The sequence below is a fragment of the Zalophus californianus genome, chromosome 7 (assembly GCF_009762305.2).
Source record: "Zalophus californianus isolate mZalCal1 chromosome 7, mZalCal1.pri.v2, whole genome shotgun sequence".
NCBI classification, from domain to species: domain Eukaryota; kingdom Metazoa; phylum Chordata; class Mammalia; order Carnivora; family Otariidae; genus Zalophus; species Zalophus californianus.
In genome coordinates this window covers 9,663,704-9,685,158 of record NC_045601.1, presented here as the reverse complement: position 1 = coordinate 9,685,158, position 21,455 = coordinate 9,663,704, and the positions used below count along the sequence as shown (strand labels likewise).

The window sequence follows — 21,455 nt, the reverse complement described above, 5'->3', positions numbered from 1 at the left end:
TTATGAAGGCTCGTTCTCTTTTTTAAAGTTTTTTCTCTGTTTCCCGTCTTTTTCTTTTGCAGAGTGAGTAGAGTCATACTTTCGGTCCTGGACATTGGCCCAGACCTTTGCTCTGGAGGCATGCGGCAGGATGGGGAAGGGGCGCAGGTAGCTGAGGAGAGGCTCTCTGCGTGAAGCCTGCTTGTGCGGTCATGTCCGTGTGTCCAGCAAGGTTCACCAGATGAACGGAGAGGCACGGGTCCACTCAAGGCCACTTGACGAGGCTACCACTCCCCCGATGGACCACCCTAGTACAAGGCCCTTCCTTATCTGAACCAAATCCACCTCCTGTAAACCCACAAACACTGGCTCTTGATTTGGAATGTGTTTGGTCCAAAGTGAGATGCTTAATAAATAATTAAAAAGGAATTTAAAAACATACAAAGTTCACCAATATCATCTTCTGGGTTTTTTTTTTTTCAGGTTAAACATTCTTATTTTCTTCAACAGCTATTTATAAAACTGTGTAACATTGTAATAGAGCTTTTAGAGTCCTCTCCATGCTTGTCACCCTTCACAGGTTACTGCAACTTACCAATGTCCTTCTTAAACGTGACTGTGGTAGTAGCCAGACCTGAAGGAGACAGTCTGCATGTGGTTAGCTATCCTAACTAGAGTACGGGGGACCATGGGCATTTCCTTCCTTATTCTGAATGCTGTATTTCCATAATGAAGCCTAAGCTGGCTCTAGTATTTTTGGTTCTCAGGACATATTAAAAGACAAAAGACTTGATCTTATTCTCCGAAAGCTCTAGCTCCTTCGCTGTGGACACTTTCCGGCTCTCTACATCCAGGATCCAGTTTCCCGACACCCGTGGTGAATGTCTTGGTGGTTGAAGGGCTTGAGCTAGCAGAAACTCTGGGCTCAGAATTATGTTGTGGCCAGGAGGGAGGGAAGATGTGACCAGAGATTCTGAGTGATAGGGAGGCAGGAAAGAGGACTCTAAGGAGAAGAGTTTTGGATTGTCAGTACCTAAATGTCTTTCAGTAATGTGAGGGGCATGGGGGTGTGCAGAGAAGGTGAGGAGAGAAGGTCAGAGACTAACCCAGGGACCCAGTTGTGACTTTTGATCCCTTGTACCTTCGGGCTCAGCCTTAGAGTAGTCCAATGGTGCTCAGAGGCTGTGCTAGCCCCACACTCCTTCACAGGTGCACAGCCAAATGTTGAGTGTAAAATATTTATATCACAACCAGGCTGTCATAATGTTATCAAGATGCTTGTCAGGTCCAGTTTGAGCTCAGAGCTTATAGTGTGACCCAAGGCAGATGTAAGAATTGCATAACTTTTAAAGAAAGGTCACATATTTCTCAGAACTTTTGGGAGCTTGAGCAGAGTAGTAAGAAGTTTTTCTCAAACTTGAACCTAGAGGTAAAGGACAGCCAGTTAGTAGAGTCAAATCATGAATGTCATATGAGACACTTTCTTTTAATAATTGTCATTTAACAATTATTGTGGATTGGTTTATTTCTTCAAATGTGTTGCCAAATCTTCTAATATTTAAACATAACAAATACAAACACAAGAAAACACACAAAATGAGCCAAGAAACACAACAAAATGGGAATTATTGACCCAGCAGGATCTCAAAGGCCAGTGGAAGCCTTCTTATCACCAATCTCCTTCCAAATGACTCCCAGTTGCCTCAGATTTCTAAACAGGAAGGAATCATTTTCATTTCATAATTTAAAACTTTTTTAATAAGTTCAAAATGCAGGGGCGCCTGGGTGGCTCAGTCGGGTAAGTGTCTGCCTTCAACTCAGGTCATGATCCCAGGGTCCTGGGATCGAGCCCCGCATGGAGTCTCTGCATCGGGCTCCCTGCTCAGTGGGGAGCCTGCTTCTCCCTCTCCCTCTGCCACTCCCCCTGCTTGCATGGGTGCGTGTGCTCTCTCTCTCTTTCTCAAATAAATAAAATCTTTTAAAAAAAGCTGAAAATGCAGATTCACAACAGATTAAATAGATTGCTGTAAATGCACCTTCAAATTTAAAATGTTGTAAGGAAACCATTTTCATCCTGACAGGGCAGAGAGAGAGAATAGACCCCTAATCGCATAGTGTGGGGGCGGGTAAGGTGGGGGATGGAGGGTTCCCATGAAGAGTAACAGGGAACAAAGACAATAGTAAAAATAAGGCCAACAAGGTACAGTGTTTGTCCTGTGGTAAGCATTTAATAAACCTGAGCTATTTTTGATTGGGTACCTATTACGTAGCAAGCACTATGCTAAGTACTTTACATAAATTATTTCATTTAATTCCTTCAACAGCCCTGTGAGGTAGATATTGTTGTTTGAAGGTATGGTTAAGGAAACAGCGTCAGGGGCGCCTGGGTGGCTCAGTCGGTTAAGCATCTGCCTTCGGCTCAGGTCATGATCCCAGGGTCCTGGGATCGAGGCCCGCATCGGGCTCCCTGCTCTGCGGGAAGCCTGCTTCTCCCTCTCCCACTCCCCCTGCTTGTGTTCCCTCTCTCGCTGTGTCTCTCTCTGTCAAATAAATAAATAAAATCTTAAAAAAAAAAAAAAAAGGAAACAGCGTCAGGCATGTTGTTCTTGTTGTCACTTGTTCATAAGAGGTAGAAGCAAGACTTCAATGAAGACGCTTGCTCCCAAGACCATTCATGTAGCCACGGGCACTGTGGGAAGCCACAGAGGCAGAAAATAAACTTGAGGGCCTTCACAGTTTTGCAGAGTTGGCTGTATGCGCGCCCAACAGTGCTTGGATAAAAGAGCTTATACGCGTGGGCCCTAGGGAAAACTATGGTATTGGGAGAGTGGTTTCAAGGTTAATGCTTTTTCATCTTGCAGAAGAAAGTATTGTTGCATCCGGACGCTATTTGTTATATCATTTTTATACTGTTTTATAGATGGAGTTTGTTAGGTCAAGGAAGTTCTTCAACTGCATATTTTCATCTTTAATCCCTTCTGCTGCTAACTTTTACACATCTAATGGTAAAGATCAGATTTTTCATGATTTGTGCCAAGCTCTGCTTGCTGATCCCAATTTGTGTGTGTGTGTGTGTGTGTGTGTGTGTGTGAAAAAGAGAGACTTTAAAAAATACCTTATGTATATATTTTAAAGTACCTCTATTTAGAGGTTGTATATTTTGTGGGAAGGACTGCTGGATAATTCCTTTAGTTTCCCCACAACGTTAGGTGTAATATTGAGTCATCAGTTGAAGCATAATAGTCATTACCTTGAATTGAGTGAAGGCTATATTTTATGTTTAAGGTACTCTAAGACCTAAATGTAGCTTTCTTTCTTTCTTTCTTTTTTTTTTTAAAGATTTTATTTATTTATTTTACAGAGAGACAGAGCACAAGCAGGGGGAGCAGCAGGCTCCCCACTGAGCAGGGAGCCAGATGCTGGGCTTGATCCCAGGACCCTGAGATCATGAGCTGAGCCAAAGCAGATACTTAACGACTGAGCCAGCCAGGCGTCCCTACAGCTTTATTTCTTAAAGCTTTCAAAATTAATTTTAGGGATGCTTATAAAATATTATCAAATAATGCTGATATAAATACTTCTATTAAGTGTTTTATATTATGTGCATACATGCAGGAGGCAAATATTGTCATTTAAAAAGTTACCTTTTATAAAATTAAAAGAAGTCTAAGTAGCACTTTCCAACATTTGCGAAATCATAGGCATGGAATTTCAGGATTTAAGGACGCCTTGTCCAACCCCGCCCCCCCTTTTTTCCTGACAATCAGAAATTCACAGAAATGGGAATTCTTAAATCTGAAGCTGATTTAAAAACTTGGCAAATAGGCAAAATAGAAAAAAGTGCAGAACCCATGCAAAGAGTGGCTGCTATACTTAACTACATAGGGCATTTATGCTTTCAGCAAGAAAGGATGATCTTTTTTTTAATTAATTTTTTTAAGTAGGCTCCAAACCCAACCCAGCCTGGAGCCCAACACGGGGCTTGGACTATGGACGCTGAGATCAAGACCTGAGCTGAGATCAAGTGTGGCAGGTTTAACCGACTGAGCCACCCAGGCGCCCCTGATCTTGTCTATTTTTTTTTTTAAGTGCACATATGTGAATAATCACACAATCAGCGATGGTATTTCTTTGTACATGACGGAAAATGAAGGACGGATGCACAGTTTCCCTTCCAAGCAGGACATCAATTTAATAAAGGAGGAAAACTGTGAATTCTTTTTCTTTGACGTTAAAGCGACGCTCTCTGGTCTTTTCTCTATAAGACCAACTGAAAAAGATTCTGAGGTCTGAGATCACCATCAGAGACACTTGAATGACTGTCTTCGTGGGAAGCTACACTGGTTCATAGCACAAGCAAATCTGTGCTTTCTAAGTGGCTTATCAACTTAAGACAAAATGTGATGTCCACTTCCGGCTCAAATGAAGTTAGGCCAGCGCACACATCATTACATTACCCGGTGGCAAGGATTTCTCAAGTTGGGGTGGGTTCAGACTGGACTACTTTAATCCTTTTCGTTGTTGTTAAGAGGCTGTGAAGTAGCCCTGCAAGGCGGGGACTGCGAGATGTGCGTGTGCACGCGCGTGAGTGCTGGTGTGTGCCCGTGTGAGTGCGCGCGCTTGTGAGAGCCGGTGTGTGCTCGTGTGCATGTGTGCACGCGTGAGTGTGTGCTCGAGTGAGCGTGCAGGGGCCAGCGGGTCTGTGGAGTTCGGGGTTTCGTGAATGGGAGCAGGTGGCCAGCCGGGCGGCGGCTCGGGCGGGGACAGAGCGCCAGGTGAGGGGGGCGCGGTGCGTGGGAGGCGGGGTGGCCCAGCCCGACCGGGGGCGGGCGTCAACCGCCGGGGCGCGGGTCTCCCGCGCGCCAGGGCGCGAGGCCGGCCGGGGAGGCGCCTGCCAGCCGCGCCGGGTCACGTGGCGCGGTCACGTGGCGCGGAGCCGGGCCCAACGGCGGCGGCGGCGGCCGAGGGAGGCGGAGACTCGGCCGAGACGCGGCGGGGGGGGGGGGCGGTTGGCAGGCGGCGGTTGGCAGGCGGCGGCGGCGGCGGCGGCGGCGGCGGCGGCGCGGGGTTGCTGGAGGCGGAGGCGGAGAGGCGCGGAGGAGCGCGGGGCCGCCGCCACGGGCGCTAGGAGGTGAGGCGGGAGCGGCGCCGCTGTCACGGGCGTCCGGGGCCGGGCGCTGCCGCCTTCCCGGGCGGGGAGGCGGCGGGCCCCCGCGCCTCCCGGAGCGCCCTCCCGAGCCCGGCCGGGCGCCCGTCCCTCGAGGTGGGCGCCCGGCCCCCGGCCGCCGGCTCCGGCCAGGCCCCTGTGCACGCGCGGGAGGGGGGCGCGCCGGGCGGCGCCGGGCCGGGAGGGCAGCAGCGCCCCGGCTCGGCGGGAGGGCCGGTCCCCGGGCGGGGGGGCGGCGGGCGGGCCGCCTTGGGTGGGCTCTCCCGAGGGCGCGGTGGGAGAGGGTGGCGGACACCGGGCTCCGGGCGGCGCTGGCTGCTGTTTTGCTGTTTGAGCCTTTTGTTTCAGCGTACAAGAAAATGGGGCGAAATAGAGCTTGGTGTGCGTGTGTGTGTGTAAATCGGGAGGCGTTTGGCTTGGAGCCATTTTTTTTTTCTTAATTGTGGAGAGAGAAAATCCCTTAAAACGGTTTCCCCAGGGAGACGGGGCTGTGCTCCTCCTCTTCCTCCCCAACGCCTGGATGGAGTGGATTTCCCTCCCTGCCTCTGCCCACCTTCTCGTCCTCCAGTCTCTGTCTCCCTCCCTCCTTCCCCTTCCTTCCCGCCCCACCTCGGTGAAACCCCCGAGCGAGCGGGGTGTCTGCAAAGCGGCCCGGTCACCTGTCGTCGCAGCTGCAGGAAAATGCTGGCGCTTCTGCTGTCTGGTCTGTGCTTTTTCCTCCGGCAAATCACGGAGATTCCGCTCAGAATACCCACCCTTCCCTCTCTTCCCTGCGCTTAAAAACAAAGTGCATGATGCCGGTTCTGAAGTTTGACCCGCTCGGGCAATTAGCAGGGAGAGGTGTCTACTTTTTCCTGTCACACCGCTTCAAGGTTGGAAAGGTGAGGGCCATTTAGCTTTGTGGAAGGAAATGAGGGTGACACAGTCCTACCGGGGATGGATGTGACTTACCTGCTAAATTGCTGTGGTGATCAGAAAGTCTTCTAACACTTCTCTTCTTGGGGACAGTCAGCTTCCCTTGCAGGGAGCTGTTTCCTGGATTTCTGTGTTTGGGGGCTCTCCTGTTTGTATTTTGCAGTTCATCTGCGCCTTAAGGACGCCCAGCAGGCAGATTTTTGAGAAAGCATAGGGAAAAATCATTTCTAAGGTTTTGAAGAATGTAAAAATTTATCTTTGCGGGCGTCCCTTTCTTTCTGCTGCTCTGTGTCTTGGGTTTCCCTTTCTTGTTAGCTGGAGTTTAGTTCTTGCCCTCAAGGCCACTGGGTACGATGCTGTGGTCCTGGAGAGTGCTCATCCACAGGCCCGACAGCATCAGATAGCTGGGGTTTGAGGTTGTGAGGGGTGTGTAGTGACAGGGCACCTTGCACATAGCCACACTGCAATCCAGAGAGCGGCCGCCCAGCCTCCTGGCTGCCTGGTGGGGCATTTTGGAAGCTGATCTCAGCATTGTGCAACCATAGCCACATTCAGACTGGGAGCACCTGAGGCGTCCCCCTTGTGTCTTGATAGTTTACTGTTGTGGAAATGAGTATGCGATTACATTGTGAAAAGCCAATCTAGTGTTTAGTTCCTCAATTTAAAGAATAATACTTAATTTATAGGAAAGAGTTGAAGATGGGAATTTTCTTTAAGAATTTTAAGTGCTCTATTTTAGTAAGGGCCATGAAAGTAGCAGGATCTTCATGTGATAGGAGAGGTGGTTGACCTCTAGAGTTAGAAGTATGTAGACCTGAGTTAGAGGGAGTCATGTGGGGAAAATTTTTAACACAGTGGAGCTTTCAGGCAGGGGACAAGAGTAGAAAGCCAGCATTGCTTCCTGTGCCTGAGAAATAATAATAATGGGTTTTCTACTGTATGCTTTAAAATTGACCTCATTTAGAAAGGATGTGTGTATCCTATTGAACTTTCTGTTTTCATATGGAGCTGTAAGTGTGGCAGTTTGGTTATTAACACATTTTTTTTCCACCAAAACTCTGAATTGAAAAAAAAAAACAAAACTCTTTGACCTATAAAAAGATCCATGGTACATGAAACTTGTTTCAGCCTTAATGCCGGAGATCCCAAGTAATGGAAGACTGGTAAAGACACAGCAGCCTTCCTTCTGGTGCAATGTCCGCCTTCTCACTAGCTAGTGTACCGGACAGAACGTGAAGCCCAGGTGTACTTTTTGGTTTTACTGCGGATTCACCGAGTACTGGAAATCAGGAATGTTTATTGAGTGCCTATCATGTGCATGGCGAAGCTAGGACATTATTCTTCAACTGTTCTGCTGCATTTACAGTATCAATTGCAGTGTCCCTCCTGTTCTTTTCTGTGTGTGGAGAATGACTGAAGTTAAGATTGAGTGGGCCAGCAATGCATGTGATTCATAAAAATTCATTAAAAATTGAGTAAAACTTGTTACGAAATACTTTGATTTAGTTATTGCATTGGCTCCTATTTGGGTCTGTGAAGTGTTTTCAGTATTACCTTACTGAAATTGTTCACTTGCCCTTAGACTGCTGAGATACCAGGGAATATGTAATTAAATGTAAAATATCTTTGACTTTCGCTGGGATAATGTAAGTTCATTTACTAAATTTTAACATACCAAACATACTATTTTTTCTGTGGCAAAATATATATATGAAATTTATCATTTTGGGACACCTGGGTGGCTCATTCGGTAACAAGTGTCTGCCTTCGGCTCGGGTCATGATCCCAGGGTCCTGGGATCGAGCCCCACATCGGGCTCCCTGCTGAAGGCAGGGCTTCTCCCTCTGCCTTCGTTCTCCCTGCTTATGTTTTCTCTCTCTCTGACAAATAAATAAAATCTTAAAAAAAAAAAGAAATTTATCATCTTAACAGTTCGGTGGCATTGGTACATTCCCATTGCTGTGCAGCCATCACCACCATCCACGGCCAGAACTTTTCATCTTCCTGAAACCTTGTATACCTATTAAACAGTAACTTCTCATTCCCTCCTCTCTTGGCCCCTGGCAATCAGCCTTCCACTTTCTCTCTCCATGAGTTTGACTACTTTGGGCCGCTTGCATAAATGCAGTCATACAGTGTTCGGCCTTTGTGACTGGCTTACTTCACTCAGCATGTCTTCAGGGTTCATCCATGTTGTAGCGTGTGTCAGAATTTCCATCCCTTTTAAGGCTGATAAATAAATGTTCCATTAGTATATGTATGTGCCACATACGTATGTGTATACCACATTTTGTTTAGAAACCTTTTAAATCTTATACTGAATGTTAATAATCATGGCAACCTCATGATGATCAGGAACTCTCACTGGGGATTGTAGATACCTGTGTTAAAATAGGAAAATTAGTTATTTAGTGCATAGTACGTTTAAAAAATACAGGATCCATAGGGACTAAAGCTAATATGTATGTTATGTCCTTGGTGGGTCCTGTCATTTCCTTTGCATGTGGATTGTGACATAGGGTACACCTTTTTGAAATTTGCGTGTGATGCAGATGATGTTTTTATTTCCTAGCTAATGTTATAATGGTGGTATGGTGGTATATTTTGCTGTATGGAAGAATATATAGGGTTCACCCTGAGGGATAGATTGTATAGGAAGGGTGGGGAAAATGTCTATTTCCCTTTATTTACCACTTTCCAAAATCATGTATTATTTCCCTAGCATCCTCCATTGGTGACAGATGAGTGTTTCTCTCTCTCTCTCTCTTTTTTTGGAGTTATCTTTATGAACACCTCTATTATAGCATTTATGATGCATTTCAGTCCATTTCAGTTAGTTTCCTTTTGATGCTCAAATTGCCCTATCTTTGTGACTAAGGCTTAGTCAGGTTGGCTCCAAATCCTTATGACATGCCTACAATAATGTATAGTAGCTTCTTTGCTTTCTGCTATGATGAGATATTCCAGGCTCATCTTGTACCCTTCCTATTCCAGATTTGAAATCGGAACAGACCATTTTCAAAGGAAAAAAAAAAGGAAAAACAAATGACCAATAAACATATTAAAATATGCAATTTCAGTAGTAATTAAAAAAATGAAATTAAAAGCAATGATAAGCTGCCATTTGTTATGAACAGAATGTGTCCTCCCCAAATTCATATGTTGAAGCCCTAACCTGCAGTGTAATGGTATTTGGAGATGCTGCCTTTGAGAAGTAGTTAGGGTTAGGTGAGGTCATAAGGGTGGAACTCTCATGATAGGATTAGTGCCCTTGTAAGAAGAGACACCAGAGAGCTTGGTGCCCCCATCCCAGTCATGTCCAAAGAAGAGGTCATGTGAGCACACGGCGAGATGGCAGCCACCTCCAAACCAAAGGAGAGGCCTCAAGAATGAAGCCTACCTTGCTGGCATTTAAATCTTGGACTTCCAGCTCTCAGAACTGTGTGAAATAAATTTCTGTTGTTTAAGCCAACCAGTCTGTGGTATTTTGTTATGACAGCCTGAGCCAACTAAGACACCATTTTTAATATATTAGCAATATATTTTTTAAAAATTTTGTTTATTTGAGAGAGAGAGAGAGAGAGTGTGAGCATGAGTTGGGGGGAAGGGCAGAGGGAGAGGGAGAAGCAGGCCCCCTGCTGAGCAGGGACTCCATCCCAGGACCCAGGGATCATGGCCTGAGCCAAAGGCAGATGCTTAAACACCTGAACCACCCAGGTGCCCCTGTAGTGGCAATATTATTCATACTCAACTTACACCTTACTAGGTGTGATATGATTTGGTAAAGCATAATATATGTAAAGTATTATATTATTAAGATTCTTTTGTAACTTCTCTTGGTAGTCTTAATATTTGGGCATCTCTCAGTTTGGAAGGGGAATAGGCGGATAGTAAGTTCCAGCGCTGGTGAAGTTGAAGGGAAATGTGCACTTTGTTCTAGCAGAGGTGTAAATTGATGCACTCGTTCTAAATAGCTGGTATTATGTATCAAAATGGAAAACTTGCATAGCTTTTAATCCAGCAAGTTCATATTTAGGAATTTATCCTAAAGAACTATGTAATGCAAAGATATATATATATATATAGTAAAGAACTACTGAATATATGCAATTATATAGTAAATAACTGAGTAAGGAATTGATTAAATAGATTATGGTACTTTGGTTACATGAAGCCATTGAAAATAATGATACGGATCTATACTATTTCTAGTCTGGAAAGATGCCTACGATATATTATTGATTTAAAAAGGCAGGTTACAGAACTGTAAATGTAGCACTTCCATAAAATATAGGCATAGAAAATGCTGAACAACTAGGCTTTGGATGCCAAGAACCAGACCTGTGAGGACCTAGGCTTTGGGAACCACCTAACGGATGGTCTGTTTGGTCGCCATGTCTCAGAGGCTGCCCCAACTGGTTTCATTCTTGTGTAATAAGATTCAGTTTTCCTGGAGAAAGGGACTATAATTGGCCTAGCTTGGGTAATTTGCTCTTTGTGTGTGTATGTGTGTGTATGTATGTGTGTGATTGTTCTCAGTTGTTTCACAAAGACCTTATGGAATGCAGGAGGAGTCACAAGGAGAGTTGGGGTGCTTTTATCTAAAGAAAGAAGAAGACATTCTAGGAAGACAGGAGATAAATGCCACTACATATTTATTTAAAATTAAATACAGTCTTTGCTGAAAAATGTTGAAGTAATTACCGCATCTCCATAAATTACTGCAAACTGATAAGGTTGGTCTTTCTTTTGCCTTTACCATCCCATTTTGGCAAGATAGGACTTAAACCAGTGGGTCAGTTCTATCTGGTTTCTTGCTTTCATAGAAAACAGTGGGTTGAAATAAAAATTTTGGGTTATTTATGGATTTTAAAAGTTATGCTGTTTTTCCCTTTAAATTTGATTAATTCAGGACCAAATATATTTCTCTGATGTCAGTTGAGTAGGAATAGAAGTCTTGCACTTGTGTGCTGTCAATGATACCCACCTTGAAAGAGAATTTTAAGAATAGAAATGAAAAATAGTATTTATGGGCATCCTCCGATAGTAATGGTGTAGTAGGTTGTAGAGAGTATCGAATTATTCTCTAGGTGTGCAGAGGTGCTGTGCAGATAATATAGACTTATTTGAACAATTTTCTCACTGTTGGCTTTTTTTTTTAAAGGTTTTGTTTATTTATTTGACAGAGACACAGGGAGAGAGGGAACACAAGCAGAGGGAGTGGGAGAGGGAGAAGCAGGCTTCCCGCGGAGCGGGGAACCCGATGCGGGGCTCGATCCCAGGACCCTGGGATAATGACCTGAGCTGAAGGCAGATGCTTAACTGAGCCACCCAGGCACCCCTCACTGTTAGTTATTTTTAATCAAAAGCACAATTAGAGTCAATATGGGTGTGAAAGAGCTCTGAGAAAGATAGCACACACTACAATTTAAGATATTAATTTCTTACTTTTGAAAAATGAAAGACTTAATTTAGACCTTAATGGATGTGAAAGGGTTTGGAAATGCATAGTATAAGGTGTTCTGTTGTTAGTTATTTCTGCTCTCTTTTTGGTAGTCTTGACACGTAGGTATCTCTTCCCAGCTTGGAATGGGCAGAGTGAGAGCCACAGGTTTAAAGTTTTTGTTGTTTTGGTTTTTTTCATGTCTAGTTAAGGCTAAGTAGTTGGCCTTTTTTTTTTTTTTTTTTTTTTATTTATCAGAGAGAGAGAGAGAAGGAGCAAGGGGAGGGGCAAAAGGAGGGAGAAGCAAACTCACCGCTGAGTAGGGAGCCCGATATGGGGCTAGATCCTGGGACTCCGGGATCATGACCTGAGCGGAAGGCAGTTGCTTAACCAACTGAGCCACCCAGGCGTCCCAGAAGTTGGCCTTTTTAACCTTTTTTTTTTTTTTTTTTTAAGATTTTAAGTAATCTCTACACCCAGTGTGGGGCTCAAACTCACAACTCCGAGATCAAGAGTCCCATGCTCTACGGACTGAACCAACCAGGTGCCCCGAAGTTGGCCTTTTTATTGAATAATTTTTATGACAAAAGTCTCCACCTTTACTTTTAAGTCTCAGCTGTTGATCCAGCTAATTACTGGTTGGAACATTGGGTTTTGAAGGCTCTTTTGTATCTACTTTCAAAAACCTTTCCTCAATGTTTTCAAATTCCACTTAAATGTTATAGACAGATGTCACTGAGCTCTTTCATCCTGCCGAATGTCTCCTTTACCAGTTTCTTGCAAATGACAAAGGGACGATTAGTTTAAACTTATGAGGCAGTTATTCCTGATTTGTGTGAGTATAATTTTCAGCGCAATCAGGAGTCCTGTGTAGAAAACCCTTTCAGTACCACCTTTGTTGTTCCCTACATTGTTTTCCTTCATACTCGGCTATTAAGAGTATATGTTACCTCCCCGGGGAAACACATGACGTTGTTACTTAGCATCGTGACTAAATAGTAGTGTCAGAGGTCCTCCGTGAGCAGCAGGCTGAGCTGTTAGTCCTGGGACCGGTCTCGTATTCCTGAAAAGTTGATCAGTGGTGATGTTACCATATGCTGAGAATATGCAGGATTATCTTTGTGCATAATCTGCTTCTTAAGCTTCAGACAACCCGCTTAGCCATAAAACCAGATGGATAGATTCAGCTCCAGCGGTTAGAATATCAAAACATGCATCATAAGAAGTTAGGCTTATGCTGTGAATGAAAACCCTGGTCAACCAAAGCTGACATTTTAGGCAGCCAGACTTACTGTTGTGAATTGTTAAATAATCAGAAAATTTAACTGTGTACAACATTTGTCAAATTAGAGAGGAATGCCTTCAAAAATGATACCTATGTTTAATTCAGAGGAATAGGTTGAAGGACGTTGAATCACGGGCATAGCCAGGTAGATGAATGTTGTTTGAGCTCCGGTCACTGAATTTTTCCAGCCCTTACAAATAGTTTGAATCTTTTTCATTTTTCTTGTCATCTTTTCCTGTGAAATGAGAAATCCTGTCCTGAGTTCCCTCTGTAGGAAGTTAACTTTTCTGGACTAATTTTCTGATATCTGAATAAAAAATTCTGTAATAATTTGAAATGCTTGGATAAAAACACAATTCTTGGCAAAGCTACCTCACAGTTTGCTTATCTTATTCATCAGTAGTAATTTTAAATACTGTGACAGAGGTGAGAAGGCAAGTAGCATATGCATATTGTTTTGTCTCCTTACCCAGCTCTGATTCTGAGAGACTTGGGAATAAATTAAATATTATAGGATTGGGGTGCTGCCCAGAATCTATCTGGTAGAGCTGACTAGAGCATCAGTTCCCAGCCTTTTTGGATTTATGGCACCCTATTTGCATTTGATTCTGCATCTCCCTCCACCTCACCGTTGTAATGGCTGTGGCAGCCAGGACGGTGTTATCAGGGGAGAGCACAGTGCTGATGCATGCAGTCCGCAAATTCTCACCACAATTCAGTTTTCTCTAATTATGTCAGCCTTTAATTTTAACTAATCACTGCCAATAACAAGCCTCACAATTTCACTGCTCTATGAAATAGATTTAAGTTTTTCATCAGTTAAAATTAATGTTTTTGAAAAATTTTGTGGTACAATATAGTGAGTAGTATTTGTATCTTATGTGTATTTATGTGCTGCAGGAAATGTGCTAGAGAAACATTAAGTACCATTGTAGGTCCTCCCTAGGCTAAAAGTGCAGAGGCATATATAGAAGCAAGAGTGGTTAGAAGGTGCTTTGAAATCGGCTTTCTATGAGTTAATAAGTCTACTGCAAATAAATAGAGAAGTCTCAAGGTTGATCGTATGGTTCAGAAATGGTGTCTTTTTTTTTTTTAAATCTTTTTTAATTCTGAGAGCCGGGGGATGTCACACTGAGTTCCCTTTCTTAGCTTTCTGTGTGTTGCGTGTAACTGTGGTCTCCTCAGCTGACTAATGGTCATAGCAATGCAATCTCTTTGGCTGTCCTTCACCCATGTTCAGATGGTGAAGTTGCCTTTCACATGACACAGAAAGGTGCATGTGCTTGATTTGGGGAACTCAGTTTGTTTCTCTGGGACTACTGTACTTCTTTCGAGATGTCCCAACATATGTGTCATTTATATGAAGTCAGAGTGAGAATATTAAGAATATAAGACAGCCAGAACTTTTTGTGGGAGATAGGGTAAGCGCTGTCATGTGAAAAATGCTCATAATCTGTGGAGGTCAGTTTAAAGCCAGTTACTTCAACTTTTAAATTTTATTTTGTTATTATCAAACCTTTTACTGGATTGTTAATGACTAGCAAAATTGGTTTGAGTTGAACCTCCTTTGATGCTAATTAGTGGTAAAGTGGACCCAAGGTGAAATGTCTGGAGAAGGAGGCATGCTGGGAAGACTGGACTTATTCACAAATTAGATCATGAATGAGCTTCCAGAAGTTAGGATTTGGTTTAACCCCTTTCTCTTCATTTTGTGTCTACCTGGTCTTAAGTATTGTTACCACATACTATGATTTTGAGAAGTGAACTATCTCATAATGTGGGAAACTCCATGCAAGTAGGGTATTAGAGATCTGCCTGGGGGTATTGGGTGAAGATAGTCAATCAATTGGGATGCAGACTTTTAACCACTGAATTTTTAGTTCACTGTTTTTAATCATGGTCACGCACTTTTCTGTGTGAAAAATATTTTGTTTCTTGGCCTCTGTATTTTATATGTGGAACTTCAGTGTTGCATGAGATTTATAACTTTCTGCTTACTTAATTTTTAATATGATATTATGGCTAATATTCTTAATATTCTCACTCTGACTTAATATAAATGATATGTATGTTGGGACATCTCGAAAGAAGTACAGTAGTCCTCCCTTATCCACGGTTTTGCCTTTGGTGGTTTCAGTTACCCACTGTCAACTGCAGTCTGGAAATAGATGATCCTCCTTCTGATGTAGCACCAGAAGGTCCCTGGTAGCCTGAAGCTCTGCTACAGTGCGTGCATCCTTTACGTTATCACATGGGCATTGTGTCATCTCACACCGTCACGGCAGGTGGGGTGAGAATAGTACAAGGTATTTCCAGAGAGAGGAAGAGAGACATAACTTTTGTTAGAGTATATTGTCATAATTGTTCTATTTTACTCTTATTGTTTATTTCTTACTGGGCTCAATTTATAAATTAAACTTTATCACAGGTAAGTACATACGGGAAAAAACATAACATAAATAGGGTTCAGAACTATTTGTGGTTTCAGGCATCCACTGGGGGTGTTGGAGTGTATCCCTGAGAATATATATCTCTCTATATATTCTCTCTTCGAATTCTCAGGCCCCTTCTAAATTTAAAAACAGAAAAAACAACCAGTAAATTACTAAGATAGGTTGGTTTGAATATAAACTTCTGAGTTAGATTTAAATGGATATTTTTTAAAGAGAGAAATGTTGGGGGGTTGGTGTGGAAGGGCAGAGGGAGAGGAGGAGAGAATCCTAAGCAGGCTCTGGAGCCCGATGCGGGCTCAGTCCCACAACCCTGAGCTCAGGACCTGAGCTGTAATCAAGAGTCAGATATTCAACCGACCGAACTACCCAGTGCCCCTACATGTAACTGTATTTTATTTAAAGAGATGCTTTTTCTTTGATTGTGAATCTCTCTAGAAATTCAAGTAAATGGGGCTCTAAGTGGGAGAGGACTGCTCACCTGTGGCAAAGGCTTTTCTGCTTCCTTTTTTCTGTCCACCTGATTGGCTGGTGCAGAGGTTTTGAGTCTGGTTTGCCATGTAGGTTCTTTGTACACCTTTGTTTTTGCTTAGGGTTCCCCCTTCTGGTTGTGGTTTGACCTGTTTTCACTACTGTGGGCACCATGTAGCTAAGCTTGACATTAACACAGAACATAAAGAGGAAAAGAGTTTTGGATTCTAGAAGGAGACTTTGGTTAGGACTGGTCAAATGAATTAAACAGAAGGTAGCTGCCCCTGGGGAATGCTGCACTGAAGCTCTGCTTTCTTTAGCAGAACTCCCAAGCCAGGGGGAATTAGAGCCAGTGGGTAGAATCGGAAGAAATATGTGGTTTATGGGGGCTCTGAATTTGAGTTTGGATATGTCATAGATTTGAAATGTGTGTGAAAGCAGGTGTAGCAGACAGAGCACCTAGGCATGTAGTCTTTTTTTTTTCTTCTTTAAATAAGAAATTTACTGGGGTGCCTTGGTGGCTCAGTCAGTTGGTTGAGCTTCCCACTCTTGATCTTAGCTCAGGGAATGATCTCCATGTAGGATTGAGCCCAGGGCTCCACGCTCAGCGGGGAGCCTGCTTGAGATTCTCCCTCTCCCTCTGCTCCTCCCCTCCTTGCACAGCAGGCTCTCTCTAAAATACATAAATCTTTTTATTTTTTAAAAGACTTTATTTATTTGACAGAGAGAAAAAGCGAGTGAGTGCACGCACGCGCACAAGTGGGGGAGCAGCAGGCCGAGGGAGAGGGAGAAGCAGACTCCCCGCTGAACAAGGAGCCCGATGCGCAGCTCAATCTTAGAACTCTGGGATCATGACCTGAGCCAAAGGCAGACGCTTAACCGACTGAGCCACCCAGGAGCCCCTAAATAAATCTTTTTTATTTTTTTAATCTTTTTAAAAGATTTTATTTATTTGACAGAGAGAGAGGGAAAGCACAAGTAGGCAGAGGCAAGCAGAGGGAGAGGGAGAAGCAAGCTCCCTGCTGAGCAGGGAGCCTGATGTGGGGCTCCATCCCAGGACCCTGGGATCATGACCCGAGCCGAAGGCAGACGCTTAACAGACTGAGCCACCCAGGTACCCCTAAATAAATCTTTTTTTAAAAGTTTACTATGTTATGGACACTAACCCCTTTTCTTTTGTGTATATTTTCCCAGTTTGTTGGTTGCCTTTCAACTCTTAATCTGTTCATGACATATTGTGATGTATAAAAGTGTAAGTTTTCTACGTATTCAAGTCTTCCAGTCTTTTTTCCACGTTTTGACTCTGGTGGTTTGCTTAGAAAGTTTTCCATGGATTATTATTTTTTTCTCTTTTTTAAGCAGACAAGTATTTAAAACTTTTTAAAATAAGGTTTTGTTTTGGAATAATTTTGGATTTACAGAAAAGGTACAGAGATAGTACAGAGTTCCTATATGCCTTTCCCCCAGCTTCCTCTAATGTCAATATCCTATGTAACTACAGAACATTTGTGCATCATTATTAACTAACCTTTAACTTCTTTTAGACTTCATCAGTTTTTTCACCAATGTCCTCCTAGGGCAGTATGTTGTATTAAAATGGGGTGGGTTTTAGAGAGGCAGGCCCTGAATGGCAACATGCTTCAGAGAGTAGCTGTGCTCACAGCACGTTTGTGTCGGATTTTTACAGTCCTTTCCCGCATACATGGGATTTAGATGGAGAGTATCCTTGATTCCTGGTCTTGTGAGACACATCTGCCCTGAGGGAGCACACGTCCTGGCCGTGGCGCTGTTGCACATGTGCGGGACCACATGGAACTTGGGCCTAGAGACGCCTCTCAGATCGTCCACACTGACTGTGCTGCTTCCCTTTTCCTTTCCTGGTAACTCCCTAAGCTGTCTTTGCTCCCACACTGTTACCTCATTCTTCTTTTGCCTGGACCAGAGTGGAAAATCATGATATGTTGTTGATTTTTAACTCTAGGAGAGAAAGGCACCCTTACTGTGAGGAAGTTTTTTATGTTCTAGACATCAAGGTAAACCCAGAATATCACTACTTTCACCCTTCCGAATCTTGGTGCTAGATATGACTGGTCTTCTGACTTTACTGCCTAGATGAAGTGTGTTGTACCTAATGGGAAAAATGTGGTTGACACAGATCAGATAAATTCATGTCTTACTCCTTAGAAAGGTTTAAAAATCTCTGTGGCTTCTTTGCCCGTCTCTACCCTGGCCTTAAGTGGAGACAGATGAACAGAAGAGGTGGAGCGGGCAGGCCGGGGATTAGGTGGAACAGAAACCATGTTGGGTGGCTTCAAGCCCACACTGCTTGATAAAAATAGCATTAACAGGGAAGCCTTAGATGCCTTTGCATTTACTGTCTATAGGCTTCGCAGCTCAAGTATGTTAATGTGAGTTGGGCTGAATTTTTTTTTTTTAAGATTTTATTTATTTATTTGATAGAGAGATAGCAAGAGCAGGAACACAAGCAGGTGAAGTGGGAGAGGGAGAAGCAGGCTTCCCGCTGAGCGGGGAGCCCAATGTGGGGCTCGATCCCGGGATCCTGGGATCACGACCTGAGCTGAAGGCAGATGCTTAATGGCTGAGCCACCCAGGCGCCCCTGGGCTGAGCTTTCTCATGGGTAATGAGTAGCTTTTACTTGTGCATTCAAATCAGTCTCCCTTCTCCTACCTAAAAACACTTTTAAATTTTCTTAACCTTTTCTGACTTGGAAGACACCCCTGCTTTTCCATCTAGAAAACACTGAAAACACGCTGGCTGTGCATGTTTTAGGAGGAGAGATCAGTGAAGGAGCAGAGAAGAGGACACTGGCTTTGGTTTTCTGGAGACCTGGAAGACAACTTCTGTAGTGTTGCTCTGCTCCATCCCAACTGTTAGAATCAGTTGATGATATTGGAAAGCCTCCAATCAAGCCACAGGTAATCAATAGGAATATAATTTTTAAAGCAGAATGTCCTTTAGTAGATTGTACCTGCTTCTGTTTGGCCAGATAGGGGTCAACCTTTATTTTTTCTGGAGTTTTTCTCAGTGGTTTGTGACTTTCCATGGCCAGTAATAATTGCTTACAATATGCACCACATGTAGTTTACAAAGCATTTGTCCACGTATGCCATTTTATTTGGTCTTCACGACAACGTTGTACATTATGTCAAGCACATATTTTATGAGGAAACCGAGGCCAAGGGATTTGCCTGTAGTCATATAATTGTTAAGCAGAAGTCTTGGGGCTTGAACCAGCACCAGCTGATTAAAAGTCCTGTGTCCCTTCCTCTACCCCCTTGCTCGCCCTGTGGCCTCCCCTCCGAGCTGGTCCTGCCAGTTTTATAGATGCACTGCAGGGGAGGCTGGTGGTGGTTTTCTCTTGGCAGGCTTGGGTAATGTTGGTGACCAGAGCATATAGCCCAGATTGATAATTAGTAGACCTGTTGAGTGCATGTCTACCATCTTTTCTTTCCTTCTTCCTTCGTAATGGGATTGGGTTTTGTTTAGACCTTCTCTCTGTCCGCATGTGACTGCAGAGAAAGTGATCCATCCTCAGCACAGGGATAAATTCTGATGTATTCCAGCCCCTCATGCGGGCCCCATTTGCTGTAGGTGATTGCTGGAGGGGTAAACAAGAGACCTGCCTGGTCCTAGCCAATGAGATGTGAGGGAGGTCTGCCAGGAGTTTCTGGAAACCTTCTCAACCTTAAAATGGCAACACTAGATAGCCCTTTTTCTCCGAAAACTGTCTGGATGTGATGCCTACAACTGTTACAGTCATTTTGCTATAATCTGAACATGAAGCCGTGCATGGGAGAGGACAGAGCCAAGAAAACGGCACAGAAAACTCAGAGCCTACCACCATCCTGCTTTTGACTTGTTATGCAAAATAAATTTCCTTGTTAATTAAGGCACTTTGAATTGGGATTATTGGTTACTTGTACCTAAAGACATGCTAATTTATGTAGTAGCTACCAGATGATGGATTGCTTGCTTGCTTGATTCATTCATTCATACCATGAAGGAGATGTACAGGATATGAAGGTAGAACTTGATCTAGTCAGAAGGTCAGAAACGGCTTCCCTGAGGAAATGGCAGAGACCTTGGTGAGGGAGATTCCTTTTCATGCTGGGCCTTGTATCCCGTGTTTAAGGATTTTGGTTTTTATTGCAAAAGCAGAACCATTGAAGGACTTAAATACATTGAAGGGTGTGGCATGAGGGCAGTGAGCTATAGTTAAGCTGCTCCTGCTAAAGAAAATCTTGGCTTAACATTCCAAAGAGTCAAGTTTGATTTGAGCAGGCAAGGAGTAGTCAGTGGTTAAGGTCCTGGTGATTAGCAGGTGCATCCAGAAAGCACAGAAGAGCATCTCTGCTTGGAATCGCATGAAGTAAATCACACAGATTCTTTTCTTCCTCCTTGCCAGTACAAACACACACACACACACAAACACACACACACAAACACAGGCAGCTTTCATATGTTTTGATTTAAGCATAATTTATGAATGAATGTCATTCTCTTAGGGTTTGAATCATTTAAGTTAAAAAAAATTGCAGCCAAGAAATCTGTGTTGGGGTTACAAAAAGAGTATAGATGGTTTCATTGTAAATAAAATTTTAAGGATGCATCTGAAATTGAATGTATCTGAAATTGAACTTTTAGCATCTCCAGAGGTTTTTCTCCAGGTTCGATATACTAAGATCTGCTCCGATTCTCATACATATGGATATATTAGCAAAACTGGATTCCATCCCAGTGTAAGCAGGTGGGGGACCTGCCTGAACCATAGAGTGGAAGTGCAACGAGAGCGGCAGTGTTCCTGTAATTATATCAGGATGTGATGTAGTCCCTCCCTATGTTTATTAATTAGTGGAGTTGTAATGAGACGTCCCCCCCATGCTTTTAAGGATGCTGATCAGTGGGCATCCGGGCAGGATTTTAGTTGTGTTTGGGAGCCTTCTGTGTACAAGTGGGAGGGATCCGTGTTTCAGGTAGTGGCAGGTGAGCCTCCCGCCAAGTTGGCATAATGGGAACAGGACTCTTCTGGGTTGCCATCTGTTTGTGGCTGATAGGAAACCAGCAGTGTCTTCTGAGGAGTTTATGTTGAAATACTTAGGAATTAGTAACGTTAAGACCATGCTGATCAGGTATTAGGAGGTGGGGGGAAATAAGGCTGTATGTAGCGATTTTTCATTATTACTAATTTCAGGAGATGTCTGCTTGGGTTCAACAGTCTCCATCCCCACCCCCTGAAAAACCACAGCTCTTTTCTGCCCACCCAGACTGACCATTCAAATCAGTCTCAGTTCTGTACTGAGTTTCCCATGGCAAGGCAACACATTACTGACACGACTCACATGTAATACTGTGCACGGTGTTTTCCACTGAGGAGGTTCAGTTTGTCTCTGTAACTCTTGAAATGTGTCATGTTTTGTTGTTTAAATTCTAGTAAGATATAGTTAACAAAATTTATAATTTTATGTATTTATTTTTTAAAGATTTTTTTTATTTATTCATAAGAGACAGAGAGAGGGAGGCAGAGGGAGATGCAGGCTCCCTACGGAGCAGGGAGCCCGATGCGGGACTCGATCCCAGGACCCTGGGATCATGACCTGAGCCAAAGGCAGATGCTTAACCATCTGAGCCACCCAGGCACCCCAAAATTTATGATTTTAGTCATTTATAAAGTGTACAGTTCAGTGGCTAATTAAGTACATTCGTACTGTTGTGCGACCATCATG

General features: G+C 43.6%; 1 protein-coding gene across 5 annotated transcripts in view; it reads left to right on the top strand.

Moving 5' to 3' along the window:
- Positions 1 to 4,986: 4,986 nt before the first annotated feature.
- TULP4 (TUB like protein 4) overlaps positions 4,987 to 21,455 on the top strand; it is a 230,326-nt gene continuing 213,857 nt past the window's right edge. For 3 of the 5 annotated variants that reach the window (XM_027602020.2, XM_027602019.2, XM_027602012.2), the window contains exon 1: positions 4,987 to 5,110. The gene's annotated coding sequence lies outside the window, so the exon portion shown is untranslated. Of the gene's footprint in view, positions 5,111 to 18,465; positions 18,648 to 21,455 lie in introns of all 5 variants that reach the window. The other 2 variants (XM_027602013.2, XM_027602015.2) reach the window with 2 other exon arrangements.